We start from the raw sequence: 16,984 nt of genomic DNA, 5'->3' as shown, positions 1-16,984 counted from the left end.
TGTTAGAACTGGTAGATCTTACACAATCTTAGACACAAGATCCTGGTGCTCAGTTAAATAGCCAACTTGTTTTATTTGTTCCTGAAAATTATGCTTGACTTGAAAGCTTTTAATCTGATTTAACTATATACATAGTAAATTAATAAAAATTAATGAACATGTTTTTTAACTTTATTTATTTATTTATTTATTTATTTATTTATTTATATTTTATTGATTTTTTACAGAGGAAGGGAGAGAGATAGAGCTAGAAACGTTGATGAGAGAGAAACATTGACCAGCTGCCTCTTGCACACCCCCTACAGGGGATGTGCCCGCAACCAATGTATGTGCCCTTGACCGGAATCGAACCGGGGACCTTTCAGTCCGCAGATCGATGCTCTTGAGCCAAACCAGTTTCGGCGAGCCAAACCGGTTTCGGCTGTCTTTTAACTTTTAATGAATTGATTGCTTGCAACAAGAGTCCAAAGATATTGTAATCATGTGTTTTTCTATGCGGTGAAAGAACCTAAAATATAGAACTCATCTGAATATCACAGCCTGATGAATAGAAGGCATTGAATAAAGATTTGAACGATGAATGAAGCTAGTACTAAGCTAAACATTAAAAGCATCATTTATGCTTTTTTTTCTTTTCACTTTACTAATTTACTTCATCCAGAGCAGCTATTCTGCTCTATTTGCTTTAAGATTTAAGATATTAGAACTTGGCATGAATCTGACTTTCTTATCCAGAAAACTTGAGTCAATTTAATTGCCTTTCTTTGGAACTCATTTAAACTCAAGACTTAGTTATTTGGTTATTGGTTATAAAAACACAACTGACTGAATATTGTGCATATTTGCTTGCCATATGGAGCAATGGAATGAAAACTACGCTTGCGTTGCTCTCCCTTCTCTTCAGGAAGCGCCATCTATACAGAGTAGAATGTGAATGACTCCCTGGACTTGTGCAGTGCACACTACTGTTCTCCTTCTGCCCCACTGCCCTTTCTTTGTCAATATATTTTTTTTTAACTAGAAAGAGCTACCTGTTTTAGAATGTCTACTTAGGATGACAGCTTGCTCACTCACACAAGACATAGTACTATTGACAACAATGGAAGGTTTGCATCTGGAATCAAGCTTGTGGTGCAAGAATTCTGTTCAGTGTAGCAAGCACAGTCTACATCTACCACCCAAAAACTTCCAGTTAGTATATCCCACATGCCAGGACTTTTGAGTAATACTGGCTTATTCAAATTGTCATGTGCAGCTCTGTTCTTCTTTATCAAAGGATGTGTGAGAGAACGCAAACTCAAAGTCAACACTCATTGATTCTTAGAACTGAAAATTCATTAGAGACCTTCTAGTCTAACCATTTCATTTTAGAACTGGGATGACTGCCTTGTTGATTAGACTTTGTTATATGTATAATCATATTAATTATATTAATAGTGAATAAATGAATATTAATATACATGCAAACTTTAAATGACCATTTGAGATAAAAATCCAAATATATTTATAAACACATGAAGTCCCCCTGTCTGTAAAATTTCCATAGCACCTAGTGTGTATATATGTGTGTGTGTGTGTGTGTGTGTGTGTGTGTGTGTGTGTGTAATTATAAGAATGTGAGGGTAGAGAGGTTACTGACTACCACCTATTATACTGATAGGAATTGTTAAATTGTGCAACAATTTTCAGCTACATGAACAATTCTGGCTGGCTGCTTTTTATTTCAAAGTTTGTTTTATTTTGTGAAGCATTTTCTTATCACATTTATTTATTATTCTTCAAAGGAATGCTGGGAAGGAGACTGTCTTTACTGCTGTTCTCATGTTGACATGTGAGAAAGCTAAGTTCACACAGAGCTTGACATTCTCTTCCTGGAAATACATACTTAAAATAACCCACAAAATCCAGTTAACAATCTGGCACTGAGCTCAGTACCCTCTTCTATTTCCTTCTCTCCCAGCCCCAGAGTCTTTCACACAGATGAGACTGATGTCACGTGGAAATCCCCCAAATCAACCCTCATAGGACACTGGATTAGGCACATCCCCACATGGCTTTTTCTGAATGTAAAAGATTCTGCAGCTCTTTTTAGCGAGTGCATTGTAGGCTTCAGTGCCAGGTACATCTCCATTATTGTTATTAAGAGACACTCGGATTCAATTTAAGCTATAGGCTATGCCCTCCAAAACTTAGAGCCTCTAACTGTACTGGTGAGAGACCAATCATTCCATAGTTATTTACTGAGGCACTGACCTGGAATTATAGAGATAATGATAAAAAGATAGATCTGTCCCTGTCTTCAAGAAGCTCAAAGTGCGTGGTAGGTACTGATCAGTAAAGAGGCAATTACAGTAAGTGTAATTATATTGGAAGTTCATGCATTGTGGGCTAGGAGGAGTATAAAACTCAGACGTGGACAGTCAGAATGGCTTCCTAGAGGAAGGAAGGCCTGGGAGAGCTAGCTGGACACAGATGTGGGAGAACAATATTCAATGAAGAGAGAACAGCATGTGTGAATAACTGAGGACAAGAGGGAGCAAAGCACATTGAAGAAAATGAAAAACACTCATGCTTTTCAGCATGAAGTGAGGGCATGAGAATGTCTGTGTAGAGAGAGGGGCAAGATGACTAAGATGCTACTGAAAAGATAGGAGCTAGATTATTCCGTGATGGCCTTGTTAGTCCTTTTCAGATGAGTAAACTTTATCCATGAATCATTCATTCACTCAACACATTTTGTTGAATATTTACCATGTACCAAGAAAGAGTGCTAGGGATAAAGCAACACATAAAACAAAGAACATTTCCTCAATGAAATTCCGCTTTAGCAAAGTGTGGAAGTCAATGAACCAGCAGCCCGTGAGGCCCTTTGATATGGTGGCATTCCAAGGAGATCTAAAGTGCAAGATGGAACCATGCAAATCTTTACGGGCAGAGGGAGCCGCACATGTGAAGGGCTGGAATAGCCATGTGCTTGTTATGTTGTAGGAATAACATTGTGGCTGGAGCATGGGGAGAGAGGATTGGAGTGGTGGGAAATGAAATCTGAGAGGTGGATGGGGAAGATGACAGAGGGACTTATCAGATTTCATTCTCAGTGTGATGGGGAATCAAAGGAGAGTTTTCAACAGGGTGGTGGTATGGCCCTGTTGGTATAGTTCTAGCTGCAGAAGAAGAATGGATTGAGGAAGAGGTTGGGAATGGGGAGCCAGAGTAGGCAGGAAGACCAATTTTATTGCAGAAAACCAGATGCGCAATGTTGACGACCTCAACAAGGCAATGGCAGTGGGACACGCTACAGGTTAGAGGCAGAGGAGAGAGGAAATGGAAGGATACTAAGGGGCACTCTGCCTTGGTTCCCAAATACTTTCCCACAACTTGCACATTGTCTGAAGTTTTCCAGATTATAGTATCTCTTTTGTGTTTAAAGAATTGACAATCTTGTTAAATCGATGCTATTTTGATCTTAAAAGCATAGCATTTAATGAGAAACATAAGAAACAGGTTATATATTTAACACAATATAATTTATATTAAAATTATATTCTATTAAATTAAAAAGAATGCACACAAAACAATACTCATAAACTTGTGGAAAAGACATACAATACAAAATATGCAAAATAAACAGAGAGAACAGTGGCCTACAGTGCAGAGAAGTGAAATAAGAGGACGTTATAAAAACAGCATCAACAAATTTTATTTTTGCTTCTCCCCAGCCCCACTCCCTGCTCCAACCCAGTTTTCCAAAAGATATCTTATTCCAACATTTAAGAAAAACTTTGGTGTTTTCCTTTCTGTGCACAGTGGAATTTCACCAATTTCTTTGGAATGACAAGAATCAGAAAAAGTTCTGTGGCTGCTAAAACCACTGTTCCATAATCTATGGAGATGCAAGGCCTCATAGACAGAAAATTTGCAGTAGATTAATTTAAAGTTAAAGAAATAAAGCTGGCAGTCAGGAGCCTACTTGGGTTTTATCTCGGTTCCATGTTGATAGTGGTAATCACTCATAGCTAAGTACCTCTTAACAGTTTATAAAGCATGTTTACATTTATTAATCTATTTGAACTTCATATCAACTCTTCCAGGCAGCTATTTTACAAATGAGGAAACTAAAACTCAGGGAGATTGAATGACTCATTACTTTTGCTTAACTTGTAGTCTGTACTCTTTGTGTTCTGAGGGAAGATTCTTAAACTGTCCCTGCATTCTTCCCATAAGTGAACATTAAAACATTTACCAATTAACTTTATGGGCATGTATCAGAAGAAAGTGGTGATAATACGGATGTCATGGTTATTTGGAGTAAAAGTGCTAAATAAATAAATATATAATAATAAAGTTGTTGATTTTAAAAGGCAATATATTTAATGAATCAAATTATGTCTTTAATTATAATTATTAAAACATTAAATACATTAACACATAATAGATGTATTAAATTAACAAAGTATAATTACTGTATAAATAATGTATGAAAATTAATATATGCTTTATGTGAAAATAAATTAATATCTACACTAATAAAAGGTTAATATGCTAATTAGATCAGACATCTTCCAGACATCCTTCCAGACAAAGCCATTGTGGCAGGGGCCAAGGCAGAGGCAGTTAGGGATGAACAGGTCATCAGGGGAGTAATTAGGGGGCCATCGGGTCAGCAGGGGAGGGCCTTTAGGGGCCATCAGGATATTAGGGGAGGGCAGTTAGGTGGCAGTCATGCCAGCAGGGGAGCAGTTAGGGGGCAATCAGACCTGCCAGAGAGCAGTTAGGAGTGATCAGGCAGGCAGGCAGGCAGAGTAGATAGGGATGATCAGACAAGCAGGGAGCAATTAGGGGCATTAGGCCAGCATGCAGAGGTGATTAGGGGTGATCAGGCAGGCAGGCAGGCAGGTGAGCAGTTAGGAGCCAGCAGTTTAGGCCCAATCCCTGTGGCAGTCGGACAACCCCCAAGGGTACTTGAATTGGAGAGGGTGCGGGCTAGGCTGAGAGACCCCTCTCCCCAATGCACGAATTTCATGCACCGGGCCTCTAGTATAATATATGTATGTATATAGATAGATACCATTATTTATATATTTATTATTATTTTTGAAATATTTGCAGTCAGGCCTTTAGCAGGTATCTGGGAACTCCCAAACTGGACCCTCACCATTAGGTAGCATTATCCATGGCTTTCCCAAGGAAAATAAAGACAGAATCCAGTATTGGATGAAAGTTCATTTCACCTTTTAACTGAAGCCTTGGCTCCAAATCCACAGTATCCCCCAAGTGAGTTTGGCTTGCCTACAATGGAATCTACACATGTATCTTCCACCTTAAAGCGAGGCCAGTCCAAACTCCATCAGCCAGAAAGATTAAGAGGAAGTACGTGAAGAAGGGAGTGGAAGAAACAGCTAAGCACTCTCCTAAGTGAGTATGACCCCAGCTCTCCTTACTACTCCAGCTTGGTCACAGTAGAGCATCTGACCCCAAATAGACCTGCCCTAAGGCTTTAGCCCCTAGTCCCTAGAAGGTGTGCCCAGTCATCCTTGAACTTGACCAATATCTAGCATGTGTTTTGAAGGAAAAGAGGAGTGTTAGAGTGCTGTATTGGGATAGTTGCTGAAAGATCTCCTAGCCAACAGTTCCCACTTTAAGAACCTCTAAAATTTATTGATTCATTCCATGACATTTTGTGTTAGGCATTCTGCCGGGTGCTGGGATATAGATATGAGTACTTGATTACATAAACATAGAGAGCGGGAGGCTGTGAATAATCAGTTCGAATGAAAACTTCCCAGAAATTAGCCATCCCACAGAGTAAGTAAGAGGTATAGAAGTGGTCTAAAAAGATAAATTCTAAGGACATAGATTCATATATAATATGAAGAGCTATCCAATTAAAAATAATGCATAGACTTGAGACCTATACCTTGAAAGAAGGCAGGATAGATGGCATAATAGTCAAAGAGAAATCTGGTATTTTAGAGCTTTAGAAAGAACATACCAGTATTTCTCCCGCATCAGTTCTACCAGCAGTAAGGTTTAATTCTTTAGGCAAAAATATTCCTAGAGAGGAACAATCTATCAGCCACCCCAGACTGCTGGCATAATCCCTCCACAGTGGCCATTGGACAGGAACCTTGGTTCAAATGACTACCTCAGTTTTCTGCATCAGGATGTATTTCCCATTTTAAGATAGTAAATTGGCGCTCTAGCTTCTATAGCAACTCTGGCCATACTTATTTGTTGGTTATTTTTATTATGGCTATTCTTCTCTGCCTCCCAGAAGTATCACATGAACCAAGCATCCCCAAAAGTCCATACATGGATAGTTCTGTTTGAAGTATGCCTGGTATTCATGAGCACCTGGGAGGACTGCAGTCCTTGGTTCCCCTCCCTCAGCCACCTGCATCTCTTAATTAGGGGAGCAGCAAGAAGTCTCCAGGGTTTATGGCCCAGGCCCAAATCCACACTCATCCACGTTCCCCAAACACTGATGTGAATGCTCAGTTTCAGTACTGATTGTGTGAACAGTTGAACAGAAATCGAGTTCATCAAAATATCTTAATATTTTGTTTGTGTTTTTTAATTCGGACCCAAAGAGAGAAGATATAAGGGAAAGAGAGAAATGGGTGTAATATATGGCTGGTGATTTTAAGAGATGGCCCCTATTTTTTAAAAGTTCTGTCTTGTTACTACTATGTCATTAGGACATAATAGAATTGACAATGCTTAGCAAGCACTCAAGAGATATTTGTTAATTATAAATAATTAACTTTTAATTAAATAACTAGTTATTAATTAGAGAAATCAGATGTATATATCTAAATTAAATAATTCAAGTAAGTAATCGATAAATAGAAAGTGAGCAGGTCTGACAGCAGTTTCCGTAGACAGTATGAGAAGGATTATTGATTGAGGTCTGAGATTTAAGGGATGGTTTTCAGGTGGATCTGGAGCTGGAGCTGACTGGAGAGGCCCCAGGTAAGTGTGAAGTGGGAAAAGCCACATGGTGGAAGTCACTGGCAGAAGGTGCATTCCACAATCAGAGAGGAGGAAGAGCGGGGTTGTGTCAGGAATCAGAAGCAAGGCAAGAAGAGGGGTGATTGTAGATCATTTTAAAAGACTAAAGTTTGGACCTCATGGGGAAAGGAGGGAGGGGCCCAGCATAAATTAATCATTTGGAGAAATCTGACAGGACATAAAAAGAGAGAAATGAAGCTAAAAGAAACAAGAGTTTGTCAAAGGAATTTCCTCTCCCCTCACTACCCCCACCCCAAGTCTGGGCATTGTTATCCACAGAGGGCGGTGGCCAGTGGGGCAAGAGGAGCATGGGAGCAGCGTGAGGTGAGATGAACCTGCCCCCCAAGTGAAGGCTCAGGAAGAGGAGACAAGAAGCTGCGAAGCTCTCTCAGGTCTTTCTCACTCATGCTCCTCGTGGCACCAAGTGCTCAGACCTCCAGCAGAGCTTGGTCAGTGGTTCGCTGAATCTACCTCACAGTTACTTTGCTTGTTTCAAATAGCCATCTTTCCCCATATAGTACCAGACTCAGCTATCTCTCTGCAAATACATTGTCTTTTCTTTTTTATTCTTCTTTTGGATCTAAAGTAGTCTGCCCCTCCTCTCACCCCAAGAAAAATCACCGCCTCTCCGATGACATTCTTTTAGGCCAAAGCTATAGAACCTCACCCAAAATAGATCAAATATTTTAAATGTTTTCTTTATTTGCTCCCCTCACAAATATGCCTGCAATGCAAAGCCAATTAGGAGATTGGCATTTCTTTTTCCTGAAATGAGTGGAGGATATGCTTTATGGTTGGGAGGGGACACTGGGTCTCCCCACGTGGTCCTGGTGGGATTTCAGGCAGCCTTTATGAAGCCTGGGCTCAGAAGATGAAACCCGCACAGCTGGGTCTCTCTTAGCACCTGTCATCTGGGAGTCCATCCTGTGCAGACATCTGAGCTGCTCCATTAGAAGGGCGGTGTTTGAAAAGCAGCCACCGTGTTTTTACAAGATTATAAAAGGCACAGAGCTTAACACTAAGCCTTGCAGATAACAGATACTCAGAGGTTGGTTGAATGAATGAATGAAACTAAGAAAAATCCAATTGAGGCTCTGAGTGACTTAGATACCCATTGGAATTCAACCGAAATTTCTCATAGATGCAACCTTTTTGCTTTTTTCTGAGGCTAGAGAAAATCCAATAGCAATAAATATGGGGAGGCCGAAACTGGTTTGGCTCAATGGATAGAGCGTCGGCCTGCGGATTGAAAAGTCCCAGGTTCGATTCCGGTCAAGGGCATGTACCTAGGTTGCGGGCACATCCCCAGTAGGGGGTGTGCAAGAGGCAGCTGATCAATGATTCCCTCTCATCGATGTTTCTAACTCTCTATCCCTCTCTCTTCCTCTCTGTAAAAAAAATCAATAATATATATATATATATTTAAAAAAAATAAATATGGGCGAGTGGAAACCATAGAGATGTCCAGTTATCCTCCACAGTTCCAGAAATAAGGAGACAGAGATTTCCTACAGGGAGACAGGGAGACAGGGAGCTGGTCAGTCCTGGGCAGTGGACTGGTGAAAAAGGTAACATTTGTCTCAGATGCTGCTTCCTCCTCTCTGGGTTTTCTCTGATGCCCTCTTTCCATTTCATCCGGTCCTCACCCTGACCCGAAACAGCCAATGCCTTTTTTCTTCCACCTGCCGGGCCCCCAGAGACCAGCCTCACTTTCTTCCTGCCATGCCCCACCAAAATGGAAGGTGGTAGGGTTCCAATCTATTGTTATACAGATCCACAAATAGTTTATATGAATGGAATCATTCCCACTGAACCCTGTGTTTTTGAGTGCATCGTGTCTGCTCATTTTTGCCACTCTGTAGTATTCTGTTCTATGCCACTATGTAGTATTCTGTTCGGTAGCCTCTTCCCTGCTGACAGCCATTGGGGTTTTTGTAAATGGTGGTTTTATTACAGACAATACTCCAGACGAGCTGCCTTGTTCATGTGCTCTTGCTAAAGGGTGCTGAAGGGAATGAGAGTTTCCCGAGAGGATATTCCCCAAAGTGGGATTGCTGGATGAGGAATGCAGGGGCCGAACATCCCTGAGTTACTGCCGAACCACTCCAGATAGTGAACGTACCAGTTCACGCTCTTATCCAGCCTGTAGAAGAATTTCTTCCTGCACATTGTCAGCAACATTTGAGTTTTGCAAGATTAAATGTCTTTTCTGTTGGCTATGAACTAGCAACAGTGTTTTAACTTGCATTGTTCTGTTTTCTGCTAATGAGGTTGAGCATCATTTCAAGGTTTTTGGCCCTGGTATTTCCTCTTCTGTGGAGTGTTCTATCCTAGTCCCATTTCTCTCCCTCTCTCTCTCTCTCTCTCTTCTTCTCTCTCTCTCTCTCTCTCTCTCTCTCTCTCTCTCTCTCTCTCTCTCTCTCTCTCTCTCTCTCTCTCTCCAATTAATTTTAGGCATGTTTACCATCTTAGATTCTAATCTTTTGCTGTATACATTTCACATTTTCTCTTGGCTTGTCTTTTTAAAAAAAAATATTTATTGATACTTTATAGAGAGGAGGAAGGGAGAGAGATAGAGAGCTAGAAACGTCTATGAGAGAGAAACATTGACCAGCTGCCTCCTGCTATGAGAGAGAAACATTGACCAGCTGCCTCCTGCACACCCCCTACCGGGGATGTGCCCGCAACCAAAGTACATGCCCTTGACCGGAATTGAACCCGGGAACCCTCAATCCGCAGACCGATGCTCTACCACTGAGCCAAACCGGTTTCAGCTTGGCTTGTCTTTTGACTTTGTCTATAGCAGCTTTTGTTGAACAGAAGTTTTTTTTTATCACTTGAAGTAACCAAATTGTTTTCAGTTTAACTTAATTTCTTTCTTTTAATTTTCACTTAATATATATAAATATTGTTTGGCCTTTTCTTGCCGAAAACTGATCCAAAAATCTCGGTGTGTTACAACAACACACATTTACACGGGGCCTGGGTCAGCAGCGACTCCGCTCGCCCTGGCCGGGCTCCGGGCAGCACAGCTCTCCATGGCTCCTCAGTCCGGAACTCAAGCTGAAGAGCAGCCACGGTCTTTTCTGCGCCGTTGTAACAAATGACCACAAAGTAGGTGGCTTAAACAACAGGAGTTTATTCTCCCATCGTTCAGAAGGCCAGGATTCCGCAATCAAGGTGTTGACGGATTGCTAGCTTTTCCTAGAGGCTCGCAGGCAGAATCTGACCCAGGCCTCTCCCCTCGTGGTCACTGGCAATCCTTAGCATTCCTTGGCTGCACATGCATCACTCCAGCCTGCCTCTGTCGTCACATCCCCCTCTCCTCTGGGTCTTGGGTGTCTCAAATCTCCCTCTGCCTTTTTCTTTCTTTCTTTTTTTAACCAAAGACCTACGTTTTATTATTTTTAATTGTTTTTTAAATTCTAGTTTATAGTCAACATTATTTTGTATTCGTTTCAGGTGTACAACATAGAGAGTCATGTACTTTACAAGTGTTCCCCCAATATTTCAAGAACTCGCCGGCCACCATACACAGTTATTACAATATTATTGACTGTTTTTCCTATGCTGTACTTTACATCCCCATGATGGTTTTGTAACTATCAACCTGTATTTCTCAACCCCTTCACCTTTTTTCACCCAGTTCCCCAAGTCCCTCCTCTCTGCCAACCCTCAAGTCTGTTCTCTGTATATGTGATCTGTTTTTGTTTTGTTTGTTCATTGATATTGTTCTTTAGATTCCACATATAAGTGAAATCATATGGTATTTGTCTTTCTTGGATTGACTTATTTCACTAAGCATAATACCCTCTAGGTCCATCCATGCTGTCACAAATGGTATGCTTTCATTTTGTTTTATGGCCATTTATTTGTCTTTTTTCTTCTCTTCTTCTTAAAGAGGACCCTTTAACATTTCTTGTAATACTCCGAGGTTTGATGGTGATGAACTCCTTTAGCTTTTTATTGTCTCGGAAGCTCTTTATGTGTCCTTTCATTTTAAATGATAGCTTTGCTGGGTAGAGTAACCTTGGTTGTCAGTCCTTGTTTTTCATCACTTTGAATATTTTGTGCCACTCCTTCTGGCCTGCAAAGTTTCTGTTCAGAAATCAGCTGAAAGTCGTACAGATGCTCCCTTGTAGGTAACTAACTGCTTCTGTTCTGCAGCTTTTAAGATTCTCTCTTTGTCTTTAAACTTTGGCATTTTAATTAGGATGTGTCCTGGTGTGGGCCTTTTTGGGTTCATCTTGTCTAATATGATTTCCACCTCTCCCTGAAAATATCTACACCTCCTTTGGTGGACATTTCATTAAATAACACTACCATTCAGACCATAAAAGAAGGCATCCTTGATTCTCTGTTTTTCTCACATCCCTCATCCAAACATTAGTGAGTCTTAATGTGTCCAAAATTCAATAATTCCTCAGTTCCTTGACTACAACTACACTAGTCCAAGCCAGCATCTCTTGCCTGTGAGCAGACTATAACCTCTTCCTGCCTCTACACTTGCAATCTGTTCTATACAGGACAGCCAGAGTGAGTTTTCTCTCTGCTCAAATATTCCAGTGACTTCCCATCTTACTTAGAATAATACCCAAATTTCTTACGATGGCTGTAAGGCTCTGGATGATTGGATCTGGCCATTGGCAATCACTCCTCCCCAATTTCTTTCTGTCAGAAATGCCTTCCTTCATAAATCTTGCTTACTTCTTTATTGTATTCACTTGTTTTCCTACATAATAAGCTAACTCTACTATTTATTAAAATTTCAAGAGTAAATATTTACTATGTTTAGCTCTCTTATCCACGGTCATCCTGCTAACATGTTCTTGCCTGTTATCCTTGTATCTAATTACATCATTGTCTTAGTGAAATCAATATGCAGTATTTACATTGTTATGACACTGTACATTTTTTCTCACCATTGAACTATAGAGTGTGCAATGATCACCTTTCCTTTCACACACACATTTTGTTTTTCCTGCAATTAAAATGATCTCCATCTCACATTTATTGATTTTCTGTGTTACCTAGCACAAATGCTTTCCCCCAAGAACATACTAGGTAATCTACCTTGACTTTTCCTTAAACCATTCTTCCTGGAGTCCTCTAATCCAATCTCTGCTGCCTGCTTTTGGGACAGATATTGTCATGGAATTTTTATTCAGCATCCTTATGGGACCAAACCAACTCTATTATGAGTTTACACCCTGTATTTTCTGATCCTTGTCTTCCTTCCTGGTTTCTAGTTTCAACCCCAACTATTTTTTTCCCTTTATATGGGGCAAGAACTTGGTAACTTTAGAATGAAATATGTTTTCATTCGTTGTACTAGTTGCCCAGTGGGCCCTTTGAATCTGGAAACTTGCATCCTGCAGTCTGGGGAAATTCTAATATATTATTTCTTTGATAATTTACTTCTCACAGTTTTCTCTGTCCTCTTTTTCTGGAACACTCAGATGTTGTTGTATTTTTAATTGATCCTCTAATGTTCTTATCTTTTCTCTCTCTTTTTTTTTTCATCATGTCTTTTACTTTTTTTTTTTTTTTTTTTTTTTTTTTTTAAAGAAACATCAATTTGAGAGAGAAATGTACCCTGACTGAGGATCAAACCCACTACCTTTTGGTGTATGGGCCGATGCTCCAACCAACTGAGCATCCTGACCAGAGCATTTCCCGCCTACTTTTTGAGAAGAGTTTTTTTCTGGACTTTATCTTCTATTACTTGAATTGAATTTTTACAAATTTGTCATAATATTTTTCACTTACAAGAGTTCTTACCTATTCTCTAAAAGTGCCTTCTTAAAGCCTCTTTCCCTTGTTTTGTGGCTACAATATCTTCTCTCTCTGAGAATAATAATTATAGTTTTCTTGAAGCTACCGGTAATTATAGTTTTCTTGAAGTGTTTTGTTTCTCACCCTGCCTCACTTTTCCTCTGAGTTTCCTTTTTCGGTACCTCTGATGGTTCTTTCAGAGCCGCTTCTTTCCTTTCCTTTCCTTTCCTTTCCTTTCCTTTCCTTTCCTTTCCTTTCCTTTCCTTTCCTTTCCTTTCCTTTCCTTTCCTTTCCTTTCCTTCCTTCTCTTCTTCTTCTTCTTCTTCTTCTTCTTCTTCTTCTTCTTCTTCTTCTTCTTCTTCTTCTTCTTCTTCTTTTTTTTCTTCTTCTTTTTAAATATTTTATTGATTTTCTACAGAGAGGAAGGAAGAGAGATAGAGAGCTAGAAACGGAGATGAGAGAGAAACATCGACCAACTGCCTCCTGCTCACTACCCCAACGGGGATGTGCCCGCAACCAAGGCACATGCCCTTGACCGAAATTGAACCCGGTGGGACCTTTCAGTCCGCAGGCCGACGCTCTATTTACTGAGCCAAACCGGTTTTGGCCAGAGCCGTTTCTTAACGTGAAGTTCATATTTAAGAGCGAGGTGTTAAACAGCAGATGGGAAGTTCCTGATCATGAGTTCACTCAAGGGCCTTGGGTAATGGGCCAGGCATTGCAGGGTCTCTCCAATGTGCCTTTGGATCTTTTATCCCTGGGCATTCCCGTTTCCCTGGAGTGAAACCTTCCAATGCCTTCCTGTGGACTGTAAACATGACTGTCCTTGTCCCAGGAGCCCCCCAGAGTGAGGAGACTGGGGGGTGATTCAGTGTTACACTTTCCTTTAAAAGTTTGCTATCGGAACACAACCTCTTACCTGCCCACTGCCTGACGTTCTGAGGCCAGCACTTCTCTCCAGAGAATATTCTCCAGTTTCGGGCTCTTCCATCTGGCTGGGGGAGCAGGGTTCACCTGGTTGTGCACATGTAGGATTTTTGCTTGTGTGTTTGTGTGTGTGAGGACGGGAGAGAGATATGGGCTTTTCACTGTTCCTTACTCATATTTTCAGTCAGACCTGTTTTCTGCTCCCTCTCTCACCTTCAGAGGTTCCCAGGGCTTCCAAATCCTGAGGTTTTCTGCTTTGGAGTCTCATTTCAGCTACTCTCTTGCCCTGGCCGTGCACTCCGCAGGGCCAGAGTTCAGTTTCTCAGCTCTGGTAAGTCCATTACCAGCCACCCGTCCATTTTCCATATTGCAAAAATTGGCTGACATCTGAACTCCGTGTTGACTTCATTCCAACCCTCTGTCTTGTGAGATTTATTTATGATTTTTTATTTCTTTACTATCATTTTTTGTGAGGTTTGGACAAACAGCAGAACTAAATGAGTGCTGTGCAATTTATCTGCTAAGTATAACCATATCCTCAATTTTTTTTCAGTCTCATTCGTAAGTTCTGTTTTTTATTATTTTCAGAACCCTTCCATATCACATCTAGTGTAAACATATTCACCTACAATTTTTCCTAATTGTTTCCCAAGTTTTGTTTTTTATGCAACCTAGTTTTTTTTAGTGTTGGGTGGGAATTTTGAAACTGATTTTTTTTCTTTCCACACAATCAATTGTAACCTTGCATTAAGACAATAGTCTACCTTCCCTCTGATCTGTGATGCCTCTGCTATTATTTTAGGAGTTTCCACACATGCTCGGGACAGTTTCAAGGAATTCTATTCTGTTCTATTGACCTATTTGTCTATTCCTGGGCCAGTAACACTTATCTTAATTAGAGATGCTTAGATCTTTACTTTTCCAAATGAATTTTAAGATTTTTTGGTCAAGTTCCACAAAATATAACATTTAGAGATTTTAGTTGAAATAATAAATGCATAGATTAGTTGAGGAGAGTTCACATCTTCATAATTTTGAGGTTTGCCATTCAGAAAAGTGACATATTTTACCATTTATACAGACCTTTTATATCCTTAACTCCAGTTTTGTAATTTTGCACATACTTTGTTATGCTCATTCCCAGATAATGCACACTTTTGTTATCAATAGGAATAGTATATTTTTCCATTATATTTTCAAATTAGAGATGGCTGGTTACAGGGTCTTTGGACTTTTCTATACTGAACTTGATCCCAATAATCTTGCTATGAACTTTTTTATTAGTTCTAATATATTTGTTGATTCTCTTGAATTTTCTATACACATAATCACATCATGGTAAATAAAGATATTTTTTCCTTCTATTGTAATTCCAGTAGCTCTTGTTTTTTAAATTCTTTTTCTTTGCCTTGGCTAGAACCTGTAGCTCTTTTTTTCACTTGTGGAAGAGACAGTCATCCTTTTCATTTATTATAATGGGACTATTTTTAACATCTCATCATTAAGCATGATTTTTGCTGTAGGTTTCTGGTAAACATCTCTCATTATGAGTATAAAGATTTTGTTGCTAGTTTTTTAAGAGCTCCTTCTTTTCCATAAGTGATTATGAATTTTACCAAGTATTATTCTTTACCTATCAAGACAAGCTCTCTTCTTTTCTCTATGTTTTTTACTTTTAAACTGCTAATGTTGTATAATGCATCAATAGATTTCCAGATTTTAATCATTTCTGCATTATCTTTTTTTTTTTTACACTATTGGATTCAATATGTTAAATTTTCAATTAATTTCATAAATACACTTAGTCTAATTCTCTGTTTGTGTGTGTGTCTCTCTCTTTGTACTGTCTTTGTTGTTCAATTTTGGTATCAACATTCTACCGGTCTGATTTTATTGTTTTAGAAATTTGAGTTTCTGGAAATACTTTATTTGGATAAAAGAAGGTTTGTGTATGTGTGTGTGTGTGTGTGTGTGTGTGTGTGTGGCAGGCAGGGCGTGGAGGTGTTCTGTTGCCTTTTAAAATGTTCACAATATCTGTTCTGTTCAGCAAAGAAGATGTTTTAAGCAAGAAGAATGTATGTTTTCAATGGAACTACACGAAGTGATTTCAATTTAAATGAAAAAGTATGGCCTAACGTTACTTTTCCCAAATTGACACACAAGCAAAATATAATTGCTCACTACTGATCTACATGATTACACATAGTCAGCTGGAACTGAAAAAATATGAGTCATCCAGATGTTTCCAAATGTCTCGTTAGATTTGTTATGGCTGATTAGGCAGAGATAGCCTATGCCAGACAAGCTGTTCTTTATCTGGGATGATCCAAGTGGGAACTATATTCCACAGAAACTTCCTATATAAATCCTGTGTATTTTTAGTGTTGTTTACAAATGACCTCTGGAAAAAGTAAGTACTATGAGAGCTAAGTTTCCCATGGCAGAAATTGGCAACCTTTATCTTCTTTCTTTTTAGTCCCTTTCCTGTCTTTTAAAATTTATTTTACATATATATATATATATATATATATATATATATATATATATGTATATTATTCTTATTTAATTAAAAAAAAGAAGACAATGAAAAAATAATGTTCATGGTGTATATTAATTTGCTAAATTACTCTTCCAACTATATAGTCCCTCCACAACAAGTCTGTTTTCAAATACTCAAAACAGGCTGAATGGCTGCTCATCCGCTTTCCCCTGCATAGGAGGTATTCAGAATTTATCTAGGGAAACATACTTCTCTTTTCTAAAAACATGGACCCAAAAATATTTAGCCATTTATCTTCTAAAAACCATATAAAATGCATGTCCTTTCCGTGTTTCCTGCTGATAATATTTTCCCCCATTTGTAGTGCAACTTTTCTTTCCTCTGGGAAGCTGGCACTTATTTTATTCATAGATTGCAAATTATGCCCCGATGCTGTACAACCAAGAGGCATTACTCATACACGCCGGGAGACTGCTGCCTGGGATACAATCAGCAGTGGCCGTGTAAAACAGCACGTTAACACAGGCCTCGCCGAGTTACAGACCGTACTGCGGGGAAACACGGGGCCCCAAACGCCTCGGGACCCGGCTCCTATCTTCCCCCAGACGTCACTGATGGAGCTGCTTCCAGAGCTCATTGATGTCTGCGCTCGCCTGTCTTCAAGCCCAGCAGTTCAGCAGACTGAAAAGTATCTGTTCTACCTTAACCATCTGTCCAGATAGGGAAAGTCCCCTGCAGGAATCCTGCAGTTGTTCTCAAAGTTTATTTCCA

Source organism: Pipistrellus hanaki (assembly GCF_964339955.1).
Source record: "Pipistrellus hanaki genome assembly, chromosome: 10".
NCBI classification, from domain to species: domain Eukaryota; kingdom Metazoa; phylum Chordata; class Mammalia; order Chiroptera; family Vespertilionidae; genus Pipistrellus; species Pipistrellus hanaki.
This window is presented reverse-complemented; position numbering follows the sequence as displayed.